The sequence below is a fragment of the Furipterus horrens genome, unplaced genomic scaffold (genome assembly GCF_987537825.1).
Source record: "Furipterus horrens unplaced genomic scaffold, mFurHor1.1.pri manual_scaffold_11, whole genome shotgun sequence".
NCBI classification, from domain to species: Eukaryota; Metazoa; Chordata; class Mammalia; order Chiroptera; family Furipteridae; genus Furipterus; species Furipterus horrens.
The window spans coordinates 86,689,247-86,710,678 of record NW_028327181.1 but is presented as its reverse complement, the minus strand read 5'-3'; the positions used below and the strand labels follow the sequence as shown (position 1 = coordinate 86,710,678).

The 21,432-nt window shown below is 40.6% G+C and overlaps 2 long non-coding RNA genes across 2 annotated transcripts; both read right to left on the bottom strand.

The window, feature by feature from the left end:
- Positions 1–653: 653 nt before the first annotated feature.
- On the bottom strand, positions 654–9,230 carry LOC149998721 (uncharacterized). Its single transcript, XR_016514347.1, has 4 exons — positions 9,206–9,230; positions 3,093–3,208; positions 1,026–1,163; positions 654–774 (listed from the first exon to the last, which is right to left on the bottom strand). It is a non-coding gene; the product is annotated as an uncharacterized LOC149998721 (long non-coding RNA).
- On the bottom strand, positions 9,220–21,432 carry LOC149998720 (uncharacterized). Its single transcript, XR_016514346.1, has 4 exons — positions 21,367–21,432; positions 20,654–20,734; positions 10,114–10,185; positions 9,220–9,280 (listed from the first exon to the last, which is right to left on the bottom strand). It is a non-coding gene; the product is annotated as an uncharacterized LOC149998720 (long non-coding RNA).

Genomic DNA, 21,432 nt, shown 5'->3' with positions numbered 1-21,432 from the left:
ACATTGGCAAAACAAATCCCCTTGAGGAATTTTTCATCCAGGGAAACACAAAAAGTCACTCAGGGCAAGACTGGGTGAATAGGGAGGGTGGGGTGTGGGGGTCATGCCGTTTGTGTCCAGAACGGCTGAACACTCAGCAAGGTGTGCGCAGGCGCACTTGTAAATCACCCATCAAGTATGTTGAAAGAGTCTTCCAAAAAAAATTCACTGATGCCTAACACACCCTCTCACAACAAAACCAGCTGGTACACTCTTACAGATGGGTTCCTAGAATACTCCCCTAGTGGAGGAAACCTGTACTACAAGGGGCCCGCCCTCCAGAAGACAATTCTGGGTTTTGGGGGGTTCCCTCTCATGTAGGTTCTTAAAGAGCATATCGTATCTAATGTGTTATGCAATCATAGTATTAGCATTTTCTTGTGCAATTTATTTATCTTGTGTGTTAGGTCCTCTTGGTGTCTACCCTAGGAACAGTGGCACCACTGTCTAAATGAGCAAAGTAGAAGATCACTGTCATGGGTCTTGGCCAAAGTCACATGGCTAAGACAAGAGACAGTGTGGGTGCCTCTGGTCTTCCTACCTCAGTGCTTTCATGGCACGTCCTCACTAACTCACTGTCCAGGCCTCGTGCCTCAGGAGCTGTCCTTACCTTACGTGGCTCCTCCTCTTCCTCTTCACCCTGGGCTCCTGTCTTTCCATTTGCCCATTTGTTCATGTCCTCTGGCTTGGAGACCTCTTCTTTTTCTGGTTCCCTGAGCAAATCTTTTACTAAATCTGTTCCAAAAAATAGTTTCCTCCATTTATTTTTGTAACTTGAATTGTAAAATTTAGGTTTAAGAAGGGTCCCTCTGTTGTTTTTCAAATGACTCAAGGGCATACCTCCATCTTGTACATTTGAAAAAGGGAGTTTAATGAATGGTAATAACATTGATTCTATACCTGCTTTTTAATCTCCGAGAAATAAGGCAGTCTGTACTGTAGTGCACTAATGACATCACTGTTATCATTAAAGTCTAGCTGCTTACCCAGAATGGCTAACAATTTCTTCTCCTTTTGGCCCAAGGAGACCTCCTCTGGCTGAATTGTCAGCTCACTGCCCGCATTCTTATTGCCTTGTAACCCTCTCATGAAGGAGCCTTTTGGATTTTTTAAATGTGGTTCATCTGTCAAAAAAGAAGAGACCATTTTTGATCATGAAGGACTCATGGGACAGCTTTTTGTCAGTCCAAAGCCCTACATGCCAGTCAAATAAATTGGGAATCAGCAAATATCGGAATGTTGTTCAGAGAGGAGAAAAATAAACCCCAAGTTAAACCCGATTGGCAACACAACAAAAGGAGAAAAGGTATGTTTTTAAAGGGCGTTCCACAGCATGAAATAGAGTAACCATATTTAGGATGATTCCCTTGATCCCCAAGGGCCAGTTGCCAGGTACTGAAGAAAAACCAAGGCTGGAAGACCCCACTCAGTTACACTCGCTGCAGATCTACTGCGATTCCTCACGTTCATGGTCCCCACCCTGTCCTGCTCAGATGCAGAGGGAGCATGAGGCTTCCCCGCTCCGCCTCTTCGTGTGCTCGTGTTCTTGCCTCCATCACAGGTGAGCGTGATTAAAACCCACGGCTAACAGGTCTTCATCTGGACATGCCCTTCTCCACTTACCCACCAAAGCATTACTTTGGTCATTGCTTCTACACATCCCTGCCCCCAGAACAAAAGGCTCTATACAGAAAAATAACTCTATGTCCACTCTTGCTCTGTGCTTAAATTTAGGCACGCATCTGGAATGTGGGTTAAGAGACTTGGCAGGTTGTGTGCCACTGTGGAATGTTCAATACATCTATGGAATAATACTTTGGGGTCCTAATATACAGAAGGGAAAAGGCAACTGTTGTCAGATGCCTGCTTTGCTTTCCTTTCATGTCTTTTCTTACATTTTCAGCTTTACTTGGGGAACCATCCAAAACTTCTGACTGCATGAAGGTCAAGTGTATCATTGTACAACTGGGTTTCCATTCCAGAATAATGAAAGTATTGCTGTGGAAGCTGAGGGTCAGAGAAGGAGTTGAGGGTCCCAAAGTGGGGAGCTTGTGGAGCCCCAAAAGGAAAGCCAGAGATCTGAGTACTAGGTGACAGCACTTAACACTCTCTAACCTTGTTTTTACTCTCCTGTTAAAGGAGATTAAAATGCCTGCTCTGCCCACCTTTGGGGTAGAAGAGAGTAATATAATAGGCCAAAAATTTGTTTTTGAAAAATGAGCCACACTCTCTTAATATAAGTAGCACAGTGTTATTATTTATGATGTGCCCCAGATCACTGCCAGAGACCCACATTCACACTATCTGGGCATGAAAGCACATTTTGGAAGTTATCAGATGGTGTGAATAAGCCTAATTTGTAGAAAAATACTTAAAAGCACCCAAGTGTTTGGTGGATAGAAAACCGTGCGCTTCAGAGCAAGTTCAGAGTTGGACAGTCTAAGAATACAAGAGGCCTCCCACCCATTAGAAGGATTTGGTAGTCGCTTCTGATAATAAAACCAGAAATTCAGATCCCAAATAGAATTTTCATAAAATACAATCACTCGTACTCTTTTTATAAAATTGCAAAACAAACAAAATAAAAACATAGCTCTACCTGTCCAACGAGGCAAAGGACAGACGAGGCCTAACGCATCCAGAGCCAGTTTACAGGCTGTGCCACTGACCAACAGGTTCTCATTTGGACGGAAAGCGCCAGCTGAGCACCGCACGCACTGTGTGCTCATTGCTGTTAATCCCCTGCCCCCTTCCTTTCTCTTTTTCCTGCGTCTCACTTTTAGCAAGGAAGCGATTCTCAGAAATATAGGGAGTTAAACTCTGGATGAATGAATAAAAATAACACGGTGACCTTATTTGTTTAAAAACTTACCATCACTGGGACAACTGTAATAGAACAACAATTTTAAAAAAGAAAGAAAAAAACAAAAACAGCAACAACAACGAACCTTCGAAAGGTATTTTCAAAGGAAAACAACTTATCATCATCAATCAAAAATTAAAACAAATAAAATGAAAATGAAAGAATTTACCACTGGGCAATTCAGACTCACCACAAGTTGTGTGTGTCAGACAGTCAGCGGGGCAGTGTAATTTCACTCTCTGGCTGACCCTCTCAATGTTCTCTCTGAATTTGCAGAGGCAGCAGGCCAAATTATGAGGGAGGATCCTATAAAGGGAAAGGCAGAAAATTAAATTATTGGCAGAAAAGCTATTTGAGCAGGTAGAAGAGGTGGGCAGAGGCTACCAGAGGGCTGTGCAAAGAAGCGTTGTGGGGGCTTCCCACCTGAACAGTTTGGGGGGCATCAGCTGGCCATCGGTTATTCTTTTGGTAATCCTCACTGGGGAATGTGCTTATTGATTTTAGAGAGAAGGGAAGGGAGGGAGAGAGAGAGAGAGAGAAACATCTATGTGAGAGAGAAACTAACCGGGACCCTCAGCGAAACCCTAGGCTGGCTGGAAATGGAACCCGCGACCCTTTGGTTTACAGGAAGACTCTCCAACTCACTGAGCCACACCAGCCAGGGCAGCCATTTGCTCTCTTGAATATTGTCAATAAATAGAGGGGAGGACAGAAGAGTAAGAATGGCAGCGGGTATGGTATGCCTAGACTAAAGGTGATAGGCACTAGAATCGGTGACACTGATCTGTAGTTATAATTCAGATGTATCTCCTTCTCCCAACCCAGAAGTCTCACTTTGGGTGGAGAGTACACTAGGAGGGGGAAATCTTCTAAGAAGGCTCTGGATAAGTCCCTAACTTATAAATCCCTAATTGTGAGTGGTAAATGTATTAGAAGTTACTCTGGGCATAAAGAAAAACATTACGTGGTTAAATAGTAGCAGATTGCATTGGGCAAATCTAGGCAATATGAACATTCAAAAGAATAATGATAATAAGGTATAACATAATTAATTTAAAGAAGAGCCCATGAGTTCACAATAATACTCAAAAAGAAAATAGGTAAACTATTATTTATAGAATAATTCCAGCTAATAAATGTAGTAGGAATAATAAAATTAGAAAAATAGTGTCACTTTGTAACCACCAATGTAGTAATCGATCAGACACAAATTATTACTGAGGCACAATTGGGTAAAAAGTTGAGAGGAGAATGTTCGCTGATCTTAAAGCAACATTCAACAGATTATTTATTAATTACCAAGGAAAAAATAACTTTACAATGGAGGGATCTGGAAAATACCATGTTCACCAAAAGATCAAATTTAGCATTATAAGCCACTTAAAATGATGAGGTAGAAAGGATATATCACTTATGTAGTATTCCTTCCAAAATATTTTACTTTGAATCTAATCATGAGCAAACAGACAAATCCAGACTATGGGACAATTCATAAGACAACAATCTTAGACACATCCAAAATGCCAGTGTCATAAGAGACAGAAAATAAAAAGGGTAGATAAATATTTTAGATTAAAGGAAACGAAGACAAGACATGCGATGCCTGATCTTTGATTAGATTCTGGATCAAAACAAAACAGACTTAAAAAATATTATTGAGGCAGGGGGGAGAATATAACTGGCTTTAGACCAAGATGGGATCAATTTGACCTCCTGCCTAAAACAATTAAAAAACCAGACAAAATATATGTAACAACAGTTCTCAAGAAATTGAAATTCAGGTAATGAAGGACAGTGACTCCCAAGAGACAGGAAACAAATTAAGTAAGCCCTCTGATGCATTGTTCTAGCTTACTGCTCTGAGCTTCCAGGTCATGATGTAAGGAAGAAAAAAACCCACAGAGACTGGTTAACTCCCTAAGGAATGGATATGAGAGTTGGGGAAACCAAGGTGACTGGAATGCACAAAGCAGAATACTAGGAAAGAAAAGAAGTACACAGACAAGCACTCTGGGGATATGCAGAGAGATCTCTTGAGTATTCAACAAGGTACTGGATGGTGCCTGTGTGTGAAGAGTTGCTTGAGCCCAGGAAAAGAACCACATGAAAGGATCAGAGAGAAGAATAACTGGATATCACCCACTGTTAGGAATAGTGCCTGCTCCAAGAAGCTGGAGATTAAAAACTACAGTGTCTAAATGAAAAAGACACTGGAGGGGGGATAAATGGTAATGGGGGAAAGATGCAATAAATGCCTACATAAATATAAAACCCGAAAAGAACAAGAAAAAGACACTGGGTAGGGTTACTGGCGTATTAGACACTGCAGAGGAAGAAAAGACCGGTGACTTTACAATGTAGCAATACAAACTATACAAAATGAAACGCCAAGAGAAACAACCAACAACAAAGATGAACAGAGCCACAGGGAGCTGGGCAACAACTTCAGGTGGCCTAATGTATGTGTGCTTAGAGTCCATGAAAGGGGGGAGACATAAAAGTCTGCATAAATAGCCCCAAATCGTTCCCATTGGTGAACACCGAACACTCACATGTCCAAGAAGGCCAGTGAACTCCATGCACAAGAATTATGCCCAAAACTATACTGAAGCACATCATAATCAAATTGCTCAAAACCAGCAATAAAGAGAAAATATTAAAATCAATCCAAGGGGGAAAATAAAACCACTATATAAGAGGAACAAAGATAAAAATTACAGTAGATTTTTTTGTTGGCAATAATGTAAGCCAAAACTCCCAGTGAAAAAAATATATATATATATATATTTGAGGTAGTGAAGTGGGGAAGGGGACCCAACAACTATCAAGCTAGACATCTCTACCCATGACCTTTCAAAAACAAAAGCAAGATACTCTCAGACATCCAAAAGCTGAAAGAATTCTCCACTAGTAGGTCTGCACTGTAAGAAATGTTAAAGGAGGTCGTTTTCAGCAAAAGAAAACTGTTACCAGATGGAAATACAGATTATTACAAATTCTGAAGGACACTTGAATTAGTAATGACTTAGGTTAATATGTAAGATTTTTCTTATTATTTAAGTATCTTTACAGATAATTGATTATTTAAACACAAAATATAGTGTGGTGTTTATAATGTAAGTAAAAGTAAAGTGTATTGAAAGCAACAGCACAGAGGCCAGGAGGGACAAATGGAAGTACACTATTGCAAGGTTCTTATACCATTGATGAAACCATAAAATATCATTGGAAGAGAGATTGTGAGAAGGTAAAGATGCATACTATAAACCATAAAGCAATCACTGAAATAACAAAATCTGAGCTATAGCTTTTTAGCCCACAAAGAAAACAAAATACTCAAATGTATTCAATCCAAAAGCACAAATGAAAAGAAAACAACAACAGGCAAACAGATGGGACAAATAAAAAACAAATAGCAAGACAGTAGATTTCAATGTAATTGCATCAATCATTACATTAATTGGAAATGGTCTAACACAGTTATCACACTAGATAAAAAAAGGAAAAGCCATCTTTATGTGTCTACAAGAACCAACTTCAATAGAAAGATACACATAGGTTAAAAGGATAGAAAATATACTATGCTAACACTAACCAAAAGAAAGCTGGAGTGGAGATATTTCCATAAGACAAAGTCAATGTCAAAGCATATTACCAGGGATGAGGGAGACTATATTTCATCAAAATAAATATGTCAAATAATGAAGACATTACCTAGAAACTTATATACCTGATAACAGAGCTTAAACATAGATGAAGGAAAGTGAGAATGACCAGGAGAAACGAACAAATCCACACTTATAATTGGATACTTTAACATTTTTCTTTCAGTGATTGATAGAGCAAGTAGATAGAAAATCAACAAGGATATAGAAGACTAGAAGAACACTATCCACCTACATGATGTGTGTAAGACACTCCTCCCCAAGTCAGCAGGATGTACACTTTTTTCAAGTGGATGCATAAGATTTGCCAAAATAGACCATATTCTGGCCTATTACCAGAATTTACTGGCTATAAAGTCAGTTTCAATAATTTAAAAAGGATTTTAGTTATTCAATATACGTTCTCTAACAACAGTGAAAGTAAATCAGAAATTAACAGATCTATAAAAAAAAAGTCCACAGTTTTGACAACTAAAAAACATGCTTCTGAATAACCCTATGGGTCAAAGAAAAAATTCATAAGGGAGATTAGAAACTATTTTGAACTGACTGAAACAGAAAACATGAGATGTCAACACGTGGGATGTTGCTAAAGCAATACTCAGCTTCTGCAGCTTCCATCTTAAGAAACCAGAGAAAGGACTTCAGTCAAGTTGCAGGTATAGGCAGACATGCTTCAGCAGCCCCTTGCACGAGCATAAGAAATATCACAACTATCCTCAAAACAAAAAACACCCAGAACGGTCAGAAAATCGAACTGCATGGAAGTCCGGCAACCAATGATTTAAAGGAGCCATATTCGTCCAGACAGGTATGAGGGATGGAGCCGGGGCGGAAAGGACACTGTGTGGTGCTGGTGAGGAAGCACCAATGGCTGGCAGAACAGGCAGTCCTACATTCATGTGTGGTGCATAAAGATCGAGTGATCCCAATCCAAGGCCAGACCACACAGCCCAGGGCGCCAACACCAGAAAAATAAAGCATAATACCTTCTGGCTATAAAAACCAGTGTGGGTTGGGGTGGCGGAAGAAACCACTTGTCACTCAAGCGAGTCTGCTTAGAGGGCCCCCACAGTTCTAGAATGCACTCAAACCCACCCACTCTGGGAACCACCACCAGTGCAACAGCTAGAGGGGTGCCAGTGGGTGAAGTGACTGGAAGCAGGGTGAGTGCCGAGCAAGCCTCCAGAAGCCAGGCAGTGGCATTGTCCTCTCTCTGACCCCTCCTCCACAAACAGAGCCACAGAGTGGTGAAACGGGTTGCCCCGCCCTGGCAAATACCCAAAGCTCCACCCCATACAACTTAACAGATGTGCTAAGACAGGGAGTCAAAGCAGCTCTACCTCGTACACAGAAACAAACACAGGGAGGCTGCCTGGTTGAGGAAACAAAGGAATATGGCCCAAATGAAAGAACAGAACAAAACTCCAGGAAAAGAACTAAACAAAATGGAGATAGCCAACCTATCTGATGCAGATTTCAAAAACACTGCTGATAAGGATGCTCAGAGAACTCACTGAGTACTGCAAAAGCATAAGGGAAGAAAGGAAGGCTACACTAAGTGGAATAAAGAAAAATCCACAGGGAATCAACAGTGAAGGGAAGGAAGCCAGGGTGCAAATCAATGATTTGGAACATAAGGAAGAAATCAACAGTCATCCAGAAGAGAATGAAGAAATATGGAAGTTAAAAAAATGAGGAGAGAATAAGAAAACTCTGGGACACCTCCAAAAGTACCAACATCCGAATCATAGGGATGCCAGAAGCAGAAGAGGAAGAGCAAGGAAGTCTATTTGAAAAAATAATGAAAGTAAACTTCCCTAATCTGGCAAAGGAAATAGACATACAAGTCCGGGAAGCACAGAGAGTCCCAAATAAGTCGGACCCAAAGAGGACCACACCAAGATACGCCATCATTAAAATGCTAAATGGTAAAGGTAGAGAGAGAATCTTAAAAGCTGCAAGAAAAAAGCAGAGAGTTACCTACAGAGGAGTTCCTTTAAGCCTATCAGCTGATTTCTCAGAAGATACTTTGCAGGCAAGAAGGGACTGGCAAGAAGTATTCAAAGTGATGAGAAACAAGGACCGAAACCAAGATTACTCTATCCAGCAAAGCTATCATTTAGAACGGAAGGGCCAAAAAAAAGTAGAAACAACGCAAACATCCATTAACTGATGACCGCTTAAACAGACTGGTATCTTCACACAACTGGAAAATTACACGGCAATAAAAAGCAATGAACTACTCATAGATGCAATAACATGAATGAATTCCAAAAGGATTATGCTAACTGAAAGAAGCCAACACAAAAGGCTACACTTTACATGATTTCATTTATAAGAGACTCTGGAAAAGGCAAGACTATCGTGACAAAAATCAAATTGGTACTTGCCAGGGACTAATGGTGGGAGGAGGAACTGAGTGCAAAAAATCATGAGGAGCCTTTTAGGTATGATGAAAGTATTCTGTATCTCAAATAGCATGGTGGCACATAAATACACATTTCTCAAAACTCACTGAACTGTATACTTTAAAATAGTGAATTTTATTAAATAAGAATCTGACTTAAGAAAATAATAAGGCAAACCTCCTAAAAGAACAACTAAGTGAAAATAAATATAAGAAAAATCAACTTACAGTTTTTCCAAATTAGTGTTTAGCGCGAGGATGCGCTCAACTGTGGTGAGTGACACATCTGTTTTCCCCAGGTCTCTGAAGGAGAAAGTCCAAACATGCATCAAATGAACCCAAAGACAAAATTCTGTACTTGAAAGGGCACTTAATATCTGCTTACTTCAGTTTTGGCTTCTCTGTCAAGCCAGCTCGAAAGTTTACTTGCTGTGGATAATAATTTCAGAGAGCTCTTCTTGAAGAAATTTAAATTTATTTGCATCATCAAATTAATGATGTCGGTGAACAGTACAATCTACTTTTTTTTAGCCATTATTCTACTTCTAATTCTCAGTAGCATCCACCACTTCATTACTCTTTAAAAAATACATAATGTACAAGTTATTCCTTTTTCCTTTCTGAGATCAATGGTGTTTCTACATGCTTCTCAAGTTACATATCAGTGTGTGTTCTTTAACACCGCTCCCTTTCTTTGCTGGCTGCCTTGTCCACCTGCTTTCTCTCTTAATCATTTTTCTGTGCCAATAACTTTGTTTTTTTTCAATAGGGAAAGATATTTTATTTATTTTTTATTTTTAAAAATACTTTTAAATTTATTTTTAGAGAGAGGGGAAGAAAGGGAGAGAAACATCAATGTGTGGCTGCCTCTCATGCTTCCCCAACAGGGGACCTGGCCCTCAACCCAGGCACGTGCCCTGACTGGGAAGAGAGCTGGCTGCACTTTGGTTCACAGGCCAGCGCTCAATCCACTGAGCCACACCAGCCAGGGCTACTGTGCCAATAACTTTTATGCAATAAACCAGTTATAATTTAAATTATGACTTTTTAGTCAAAATGCAAAATGCTAACTCTTTGACGAAAGTAGAAAGGAGCAGAAATCATCTCACGAACCAAGAGATTGTCGCAATACTTACAGATATTTTAATGCTGGCAAATTAAAAAGATAGGGATCATCAAGACTTCTCAAAGGGTTATGGCTGAGGATTCTGAAAAAAATGCAATAGAATAAAAATTATCTGCATTTTCAATAATTGCCCCGAAAGTTTATATTCATTTTATTGGTACAAAACTAGAAGGTTAAAAAAATATTATTTTCTGTCTTTACTAATAGATCACCCAGAGAATCTGTAAAACACTCTTTGTTGGGGAGCTACCCAGGTCTCTAAATGATAAAGTGGGGAAGAGAACGTGGAAGAAGAAGAAGAAGAAGAAGAAGAAGAAGAAGAAGAAGAAGAAGAAGAAGAAGGAGAAGGAGAAGGAGAAGGAGAAGGAGAAGGAGAAGGAGAAGGAGAAGGAGAAGGAGAAGGAGAAGAAGAAGAAGAAGAAGAAGAAGAAGAAGAAGAAGAGGAAATAAGCGGATAGCAAAGAAAAAAGTATGCCAAAGAACTTTCAGATGGAAAACCCTAGAGGTGACTATGCTGACAGGAAACTCTTGCTCTACAGAAAATACTTATTGTGGCATCCTCCATAATTCAAGTTGCTTTTCTTCATCTACAGAAAGTTTTTTAAATTCCGGTTTAAACCACCCAGTTAAAAATAAAAATAGGACCAACTCCTTGGTTTTAGAGCCAAAGAAGGGATAAATCTTAAGAGGAACTGGTGAAAACCACACTCTCATCACATACTCCCATGTGTATTCTTATATCACAAGCTTCCTTACATTTCATGTAATCACCTGTTTACTTGTCAATTTCTTGGACTGTTAGTGCCTAAAATTTTCTAGGTATTTAATAAATGCTTGTTTAATAAATAAATAACATTTTAACTACATCTCAATAAAATGAACAAATGTGTTTTTTGACAAAATTTTGTATTTCAAATGCTGAAATAAATTTTATTCTTGACTCTTTAAAACAAGCAAAACAGACAAAAATAAGAAAGAAAAGAAAGTCTGTTTTTAGGTTAACTCTTCTCAAGAATCGTTAGTGTAACCCTCACAATAATCTTACTGATAAATATTATTATTACCCCATTTTACAAATGAGAAAACTGAAGCACAGAGAGGTTGTATTGCTTGTCCTAGGTCATCAAGCTAGTAAGAAGCAGAGGTGGCATTGAACCCAGTTCTGACTCCAAAGCCTGTTTAACTTCTATGAAGAAAAGGGGTTTAAAATAACTTGTAATTTAACCTTACTTGTGAGACCACTAAATAAAGAAATAGATTTTCAAATTTCATGTACCCATCTGGGAGACCCTCAATGATAAATTACATTTTCTGTTTTTATTTCTGTTTCCTAATCATCCCCCACGATTAAATATTTAACTAACGTATAGTCAAGTTTAAAACCATGTTGTAGGCAAATTAGTAAAAATTATGAAGTAAGGACACCTGAAAATTCATTTCTACAAAAGCAACAAAAAATACAACTGGAAAAAAAAAGACTCAATTGTTTTTAAACTGAAAATTTAACCAGCACGCTTGCAGGAATCCAGGGAACACTTATTCAAGAAAAGTGATTGGTTTCTGTAAGATCAATGATCTGTGTTGCTTTAATTCTTCTTAGAGCTTTGCTCTCCATCCCATGGGTAACATTGAAAAACAGCCCACATGCCCAGTACCACAGGGAACAGAATGGAATACAATCTCATTCCCAAAGAACTGTCTGGTAGTTCCCTGAAGACTCACTTAAAAGGTTTGTCTTTGACGTGACTGAGAGCTGGGTAGCATCAAAAGCCTCTCTCCTCAGGGGCAATTTTGTGAAAACAATTGCAGGTAAATGTTTTAAGAGGGCAGCCGCTGAGGCAACAGATAACAGTTGGTGCAAATTTAAAAAAAAAAAAAAAAAAAGAGAGAGCCTAACAAAAAAGCTTAAAAATCAAAGCTGAGAAATGAGATATCCATAAAAACTCTGAAGGGCTTCAAAATATGCTCAGGAAATTGGAAGACCATGGGACACATTCCTGAGAATCTAGGAAAGAACTATTAGAGCTAATAAGTGAGTTCAACAAGGTTGCAGGATACAAGACCAATATGCAAAAATTAGCTGTATTTCTATACACTAGGATTGAATAATCCAGAAATGAAATAAAGAAAAAAACTCCAGCTATAACAGCATCAAAAAGAATGAAATACCCAAAGAAGTGTATGACTCACATACTAAAAACTACAAAACATTGTGTAGAGAAACTTTTAAAAGATGTAAACAAATGGAAAGACATGATGTGTTTGGCATTGGAAGATGATACTGTTAAAATGACCCTCCTCCCCAAATCAATTTATGGTTTCAATGCAATCTCTATTAAAATTTCAACTGACTTCTTTCCAGAAATTGACAAGCGATTTTTAAAATCATATGACAATTCAAGGGACCAAGAATAGCTAAAACGATCTTGATAAAGAGGAACAATGTGGAAGGACACACACATCCTGGTTTCAAAACCTAATTCAGAGCCACAGCAATCACAGTGTGGGACTGGCATAAGGCTAGACATAGCAATCAATGGAACAGGGTTGACAGTCCGGAAATGAACCCTCACATGTGTTGTCTATTGAGTTCCCACAAGGGTGCCAAAGCTATTCAATGTGGAAAGAACCGTCTTTTCAAATGGTGCTGGGACAACTGTGTATCCCCATGCAAAATAATGAAGTTGGACTCTGCCTACACTTCACACACCATATGTACAAATTAACTCAAAATAAATCAAATACCTTAATGTAAGAGCTAAAGTTGTAACATCCTTAGGAGAAAACAAGGGATAAATGTCTATGACCTTGATTAGACCAACAGTTTCTTAGATATGATACTAAAAGCACAACCAAAGGAAAAATAGATAAATTAGACTTTATAAAAATGAAAAAAATTTTGTGCCTCAAAGGACACTATCAAGAAAATGAAAACACAGACTTCCCGCCAAGATGGAGGCCTAGACTGATATGCTCCGTCTCCCTCCACAACTAAGAAGGACTATAACTACCACAAAACCAGAAATAACCAGAAGTTCCAGAAAATAAAGCTACATGAAAGTCCAAGGTATGAAGTTATAAACAAATGGTGCTCGACGGAAGAGGTAGGAGAGGCGAAGCATGGGCGGAGAGGTCAAGCTGTGCTGGTGGCAGCAGCTACAGCGATGGGCGGAGGGACTGCAGTAAGCACAGACACCCGTATTTAAGGGGAGGCAAGAAGCACCTGGGAGCACCCCTGGCTGCAGACCAAACCCGTCAGCTCATGATTCCAACGCCAGGGAAGGCAGACCCCATTGCCTCGGACTGTGAGGCCCAGAGGGCGTGGGGACGGAGGAGGAGGCTCCCGGTCTCTCAGTGGAGAGAGAACGGCAGGAATCCATCTTGCACCCCTGCCCCCATGCAAAGCACCGCAGTGTGGTGAGAAAGGTTGCCTGGTAGTGACAAATGCACGGGGCTCCACCCCCTATAGCATAGAAGGTGTGACAGCCCCGCCCAGGGAGCAAAAACCTGCCAAGATGGCAGGGTTAATGATAGAGATCTCAATCATGCAGCTGACTAGAAAGCAAATACATGAATTAACAGACGAACTGATAGATAACATTTCTGAGGCTCAGTTCAGAGCTATAGTTATAAGACAGCTTACAGAAATAACAGCGGGACTTAATCAAGATGGGGAAGGAATGAAGGCTAGTCCTGCTGAAATGAATGAAGACACATATGAAACAAGTGGCGAGGGAAGGAAAACCAGGGATCAAATCAACAAATCAGAACAAACAGTCAACAAATGCAGAAAGAGGAAACAAAAAGTGAGGAAAATGAGGAGGAGCTCAGAAACCTCTGGGACAGCTATAAGAGAGCAAACATCTGAATTATAGGATTGCCAGAAGGTGAAGAAAAACTAGAAATTGAAAAATTATGTGAAAAAATAATGAAGCAGAACTTCCCTAACTTGGGGAAGGAAACAGACTTACAGGTCCAGGAAGCACAGAGAGTTCCAAAAAAACTGGACTCTGGAAGAACCACACCAAGACACATTATAATCAAAATGTCAAAAATTAAAGATAAAGAGAGAGTCTTAAAAGCAGCAAGAGAGAAGAAGAGAATTATGTACAAAGGGGTCCCAATTAGACTATCAGCTGATTTCTCAAAAGGAACTCTGAGGGCGAGAAGAGACTGGCAAGAAATATTCAAAGAAATGAAAAGCAAAATCCTACAACCAAGATTACTCTATCCAGTGAAGCTCTCATTCAGAATGAAAGGGCAGAGAAAGTGCTTCCAGGACAAAGTAAAACTGAAGGAGTTCATGAGATCCAAACCACTGTTATATGAGATGCTAAAGGGACTTGTTTAGGAGAAGGAGGATCAAAACTATGAACATTAAAATGAAAATTGTATCACAACAACCAACAACAGAAGCTAGGGAATCAAAACAAAGGCAAACTAAGTAGGCAATGAGAGCGGGAAAAGAATGATAGGTATGGGGAACATTATGGGGGGAGGTCAGCGGAAAGGGGGAAGGGGGGAAGGAGGGAAAGGGAGGGAGATGATGCAGGAATTAAGACGCATAGTAGGAGGGAGTGGAGTAGACAGGAAGATGTTGAGAAGAACTATATTCCCAACTAATGGGCATGGACTAAGTGGGGGGTACAACTGGAGGGAGGGGGGTCACAGGGTGGTGGGAAGCAGAGGAAAAGTAATTGGGAGAACTGTAACAGTAAAATCAATAAAACATATTAAAAAAACTGAAAACACCACTCAAAGAATGGGAGAAAATATTTGCAACTCGTATCTTTGATAAAGGCTCATATTTAGAATATCCAGAATATGTAAAGATCTCTTACAACTCATTAAAAAGATAATAACCAAATTTTAAGATGGACAAAAGATTTAAAGAGACATTTCTCCAAAAACGATATACAAATGGCCAATAAGCACATGAAAAGATGCTTAATGTCTGAAGTCAGCAGGCAAATACAAATCAAAAATACCGTGAGATACTACCTTACATTCACTCAGATGGCTATAACCAGACAGACAGGACAGTAACAAACGCTGGCAAGGATGTGGAGAAGTTGAAATCCTCACACACTGTTGGTGGGAATACAAAATGGTGAAGACACTGTGTACAACAGTTTGGCACTTCCTCAAAAAAGGTAAACGTATAATTGCTATATGACTCAGCAATTCACTCCCAGGTATGCACCCAAGAGAATTAAAAACATGTCCACAGAAACACATTCCTAGGTATGGGACTGTCATAGTAGCATTATTCATAATGGCCAAAAGGAATAGCAAATTCCTTGCAAAGCTCATAAGTGGCTCTACCACTTATTAACAGTGTAAGCCTAGGTAAGTTGTTTAACATCTCTGAGTTCCAATGGGAATAATGATACCTGCATCACAAGAGCTGTTGGGAAAATGAGATACAGCCTGAGGTAACACGTGATGAGCATTTACTGTGTGGAAAGCACTATTCTAAGAACTTTAGTCACGATATCTTACTTGTATCATAATTAAAAGTACCAAGTATACTGCCTGAAACATAATAAGCACCTAATAAATGTAAGTGTTAAAGAAACATGGGGCAGAGGATGAATTACTATGCTTTTGAGAGAAAGAAAATATCTTCTTATAAATGAGAAGACTAAGATGCAGTTGGAAAAAGAGAAGTATCATCGTAAGCTGCTGGGTTTGACAATCTCAAAACCTTTGTACTATTACAAATAAAACGACCCCCCCTGGATGATCCTAAAGGACAGATTCCTCACTGCTATTTTTAGTGTCTTGTTTATGCCTTTCAGAACCCAAGAATAAGCTGCCAAGATTCCAGTCCATACCAAAAAGGGCATCCTTTAGTTGCCCACAGCTATCTAAAGGAACCCAATCAAGGTTAGTAGACAAGGGGAGCATTAGGGTGTCTCTGTGATCAATGCTCAATTTGCCTTCAGCGTGTGGCCTGACTTACCTCACTGATATTCTCAAGAGTGGGGTCAATAATTCAACAGGGATAAGGCTTGGATTTTCCTCTCAGATCCTCTCAGTGCCTATGATCTTGGCACAATATGGAGGTACCACGGACAAGCCAGAATGTGAATGCGCTCTACCTGGATGAGGTACAGCCTTTCTGCATTATAGAGTCCTTTGTTTTCTAAAATCATGGAGCTTGTATCGTTAGAATCACTGAAGTGAGATAAAAGCATTTTTAAAAGTATTTTATTTTACTTTTAAAGAGAGGGGAAGGGAGGGAGAATGAGGGGGAGAGAAACATCACTGTGTGGTTGCTTCTTGTGTGCCCCTTACTGGGGACTTGGCCTGCAACCCAAGTTTGTGCCCTGACAGGGATTCGAACCGGCAACACTTTGGTTCACAAGCCGGCGCTCAGTGCACTGAGCCACACCAGCCAGGGCTAAAAGAATTTTTTAAAACAAGCCATCAGCCATGGCTGGTGTGGCTCAGTGCATTGAGTGTTTAACAGTAATATTATGACTTCATTCAACGACTTGCGGCCAAGATGGAGTCCTAGACAGACACCCTGCATCTCTCTCCACAACTAAGAAGGACTACAACTACCTCAAAACTAGAGACAACCAGAAGTTGCAGAAAATCAAGCTGCATGGAAGTCCAACAAACAAAGATATAAAGAAGAAATACTCATCCAGACAGGTAGGAGGGGTGGAGCTGGGGCGGAGAGGACGCAGTGTGGTGGTGGCAGCAGCAGCAGCAACAGCAGTGGCAGCAGCAGGCCGGCAGAAAGCGCAGTCACACATTTCAAAAAGCAGGGAGGGACACCTGGGGAGCGCTCCCGGCCAGACTGCACAGCTCAGGGTCCCGGCACCAGGGAAAATCAAACCTCATTGCTTCTGACTGTGCAAACCGGTGGGGGTTGGAGTGGAGGAAGAAACTGCTGGTCTCTCAGCAGAGCCTGCTTGTTTAAAGGGCCCCCACTGTCCTAGAATGACTGCAGGCCCACTCACTGAGGGCACAATGGGCAGGGCAACAGCTAGAGAGGCGCCAGTCCCATACAGAAGTGGGAGAAGTGCCTGGAAAAGGGGCAGGTGCTGAGCAAGCGGCATTGTTCCCTCTCTGTCCCCTCCCCCACATACAGCATCACAACGTGGTGAAACGGGTCTCCCTGTACTGATGAATACCTCAGGCTCCACCCCTTGCAACAAACAGGAGCAACAGCTCTATCTAAGACACAGAGGCAAACAAACACAGGAGCCTGTCAAGATGAGGAGACAGAGAAGTATGGCTCAAAAGGGGGAACGGATCAAGGCTCCAGTGGAAGAAATAAGCGATGAGGAGATAGCCAGCCTAAGAGATGAGGAGATAGCCAACCTAGCAGATGCAGAGTTCAAAACGCTGGTGATAAAGATGCTCACAGGCTTGACAGACATTCTTGTGTACGGCAAACGCATAAGGGAAGAAGTGAAGGCGATGCTAAGTGAAATGAAGGAAAATCCACACAAAACCAATGCTGAAGGGAAGGAAATCGGGGTTCAAATCAATGATTTGGAACACAGGGAAGAAACATCAGTCAACCAGTACAGAATGAGGAAACAAGAATTGAAAAAAATGAGGAGAGGCTGAGGAACCTCTGGGACAACTTTAAACGTGCCAACATCTGAACCATAGGGGTGCCAGGAGAGCAAGAGCAAGAAATTGAAAGCTTATGTGAAAATATAATGAAGGAAAACTTCCCAAGTTTGGCAAAGGAAATAGACATACAAGTCCAGGAAGCACAAACAGTCCCAAACAAGCTAGACCCAAAGAGGACCACACCGAGACACATCATAATCAAAATGCCAAAGGTGAAAGATAAAGAGAGAAACTAAAGAGCAGCAAGAGAAAAGTAGTTATCTACAAAGGGGTGCCTATAAGACTATCTGTTGATTTCTCAAAAGAAACTTTGCAGGCAGGAAGGGACTGGCAAGAAGTATTCAATGTGATGAAAGGCAAGGACCTACAACCTAGATTCCTCTATCCAGCGAAGCTATCACTTAGAATGGAAGGGCAGATAAAGTGCTCCCCAGAAAAGATAAAGCTAAAGGAGTTCATCATCACCAAGCCATTATGATATGAAATGTTAAAGGGACTTATTTAAGAAAAAGAAGATCAAAACTATGAACATTAAAATGACAACAAACTCACAACTATCAACAACTGAATCTAAACAATAAAAACAAAATTCAACTAAGCAAACCAGAAGAGGAACAGAATCATAGGTACGGGGATAATTTGGAGGGTTATCAGCTGGGATGGGGAAGAAGTAGAAATGGGGAAATGGTGCAGGGATTAAGAAGTATAATTGGTTGGTACAAAATAGACAGGGCAAAGTTTAGAATAATATAGGAAATGGTGAAACCAAAGATCTTATATGCAAGATCCATGGACATGAACTAAGGGGGTGGGATTACTGGGGCAAGCGAGGTACCGGGCAGAGGGGAGCAAAAGGGAAAAAAATTGGGACTACGGTAACAACATAATCAATAAAACATACTTAAAAATAAAAAAGACTTCATTCAAGAAACTTACTGAATTATAATTACCTGAACCCCAGGGGTGAATCAAGATTTTGTGGAGCTTGAGCATCATTTGTTCTGGGAAATCCAAATACAAACATGCCAAACTAGAAATATGAAAATTGTTAGTGCGCCTCCTAAAACTTTGAAAGGCACCCATGCAAGTGAAGAGCTCTGAAGCTTAAGTTCCATTCAGTTCATGATAAGTCTACCTCAAACTTGTCACAAACTTGTTTAATGCAGAGAAAAGTATCGTTTCAACGTATAAAAACACCAGTAATACATTGTATAGACGATCAAATGACTCAACTTGAGGGGTGGCATCTTCCCTGGGCAAGTTGCCTTTGGAAAAAGATGCAATTTAGTTTACACCTTATTGTGGCAGATGTTTCCTGAAGCAAATTAGCCTTGTCCCTAACAAAGATTTGGCCCCAAACAAAGGAGCCCAGCCTCCAGAACACACTGATGGCATTGCGACAAGCTTTTGAAAATAACTGTGAATTAGTTCTAGCAGTACAGCTCTATGCAAATCACAGGAGTATTTTTATTTCTAACACCTTTTCTTGTCGTTTAAGATGAACCCAGAAACTGAAGAACTGCAGGCTGGTGCCTCCTGGATGACGAATCTCTTCTAACCCACCCCCCACTTCCCACTTAGTCTCCCTCCTCTCCCGTTACCCTGCTGCAGAGATGCTGGCGTGGGTCTCCTATGTTCTTCCCAACAACATCCGTCTTCCTCCTTCCAGTATCAAAGTTTCTTGGGGATAAAGTCCCTGCCCAATTCTTCCTTGTACCCCCAGCACTTAGGACAGTGCTGATACACAGTGGGCATGGCGCCCAGGAAACCTTTTTTCTTCCTGTGCTGCCTTCCTAACTATAGTGAAACTCAGGTTCTTATAAGAAACTCTCCGTGTTACACAATGCTTGGCAAAGCTGGTGACTTTATGACATCGTACTCATACTACCGAGACCTCTGGGTGGGAGGACCCCAGAAGCCTGCTGCTCTGATGCGCGCGCCAAAGGAAAACTGACCCTCAGTCTTCTTTCCCCAAGTTAGGGATCAGCAAACTAAACAGGGAAAAGGAAGGCTGCTACAGATGGGACACCTGCAGGAACTGTCAGTCCAGCGCCAGACACACCCTGAACACCTGCATCTAACCCGAAACTGTGGGAAATTGGATTTCTGAACCATAAGACGGTAAGACAGTCTTTTCAAAGGCAGGTGGAGGGGACAATCTTCACCATAAGTTCAAAATCCTGTTCAGGACCCTGAACATATGCATTCTGCTTTGCTCGTATCACTGAGAAATCACAGAATTTTTGAGCTGCGAGGGGATAAAACCCACACTTCCCACTGACGAGTGGTCAGGAAAGAAATTGGAATTAGGCTACAGCGATGTATTTTCTTTATGACTATTTTTTCACAGCACACCTTAACATAAATAGCATATTTTCCCATACCTCAAAGGTTCCCATTGCCACAGACAATTCGCTTCAGAGTTACATACTTTCTCAAAAAGATAACATTCTGGGTTATTGAGGAGAGATGTGCCCTGTGGCAGGTTTTTAGGAAGACTTCCTGCTTTATTGTTTAAGAGACCCATGGTTGAGGAGAACTCTGAGCTAAGCTGAAACTCTTTCAGTCCTATGTTCCATACATTTACGCAGTCAGAAACTTTGCACATGAGCAGGAATCTAAGTTCAATTCAGAAGTGGAATTTCAAGGACCATTCACAAGTCAGAGCAGCAGCACCGCTGGGATAGCCAGGACGATGCTACTTTGAATGATACTTGCTTGCTGCCTTTTATCGCCCCCGCCGAAGGTCAGTGCTGGGGAAAGCGGAGCCTGCGTATGAGTCCGACAAGTCCTTGGCCTCTTTGTACCTTAGTTTCCTCATTTGAGAAGAATGAATGGCTCTTAAGCCATACTTCCCAGAGTTCAAACTGGGCTTACACCCAGCTCACCAATCACTGGATCATGTGTTTACCCATAGCTTTTTACATGTATTTATCTTCTATTTCACTTACAAGGTGTGTAAAAACCTCATTCCATGCCAGGTTTGAAATGTCCCGGGGCTCAGTTCTCTGATTGAATTGCCACCAAGATTTCTTCAAAAGAAGACACAAGCAAAAAACAAAAAAATAAAAACAATTCAGATCTTTTGGCAGTGATTCTAATTTATATATGATAAAACAACCTCAATACTCCCTCTATGCATTAAATAAATCTCACTGTGGGAGATATCTCATATGAGCTAGGCTTTCATGCGTACACATGCAGTGCATTAGATACAAAACAGTAAGTACTTGAAAAAAACTTGCATTAAGTGGTCTTTATTTCTCTAGCACAGGGTTACATAACTTAGCATTTTGGGCTAGATAATTCTTTGTTACAGGGGCTGTCCTGTGCGCTGTAGGATGTTGAACAACTCCGGCCTCTGCCCACTACATGCCAGTAGCATATCTACAATCGTGGCAACTAAGAATGTCTTTGGATATTGCCAAGTGTCACCTGGGTGCAAAACCACCTTGGCTGAGAATCACTGCTGTAGAATGCGTCATTCCGATCTGTGAGATAATTCTCACACTAGTCTGGGCTAGAGACAAAAACGACTTGCTACATAACTTTAGTAGCTTTCTACTAATACAATTTTAATCTTACTTCAAAAGAAATAACAAAGAGATTTACAATTAAGTTTTATAAAAATTCTAGACATAATGAAGTTATAGTTATAACTTACAGAGTTTCCAGGAAAGGCACCTCTTGAAAAGATTTCTTACCAATAGATTTTATATTATTGCCAGAT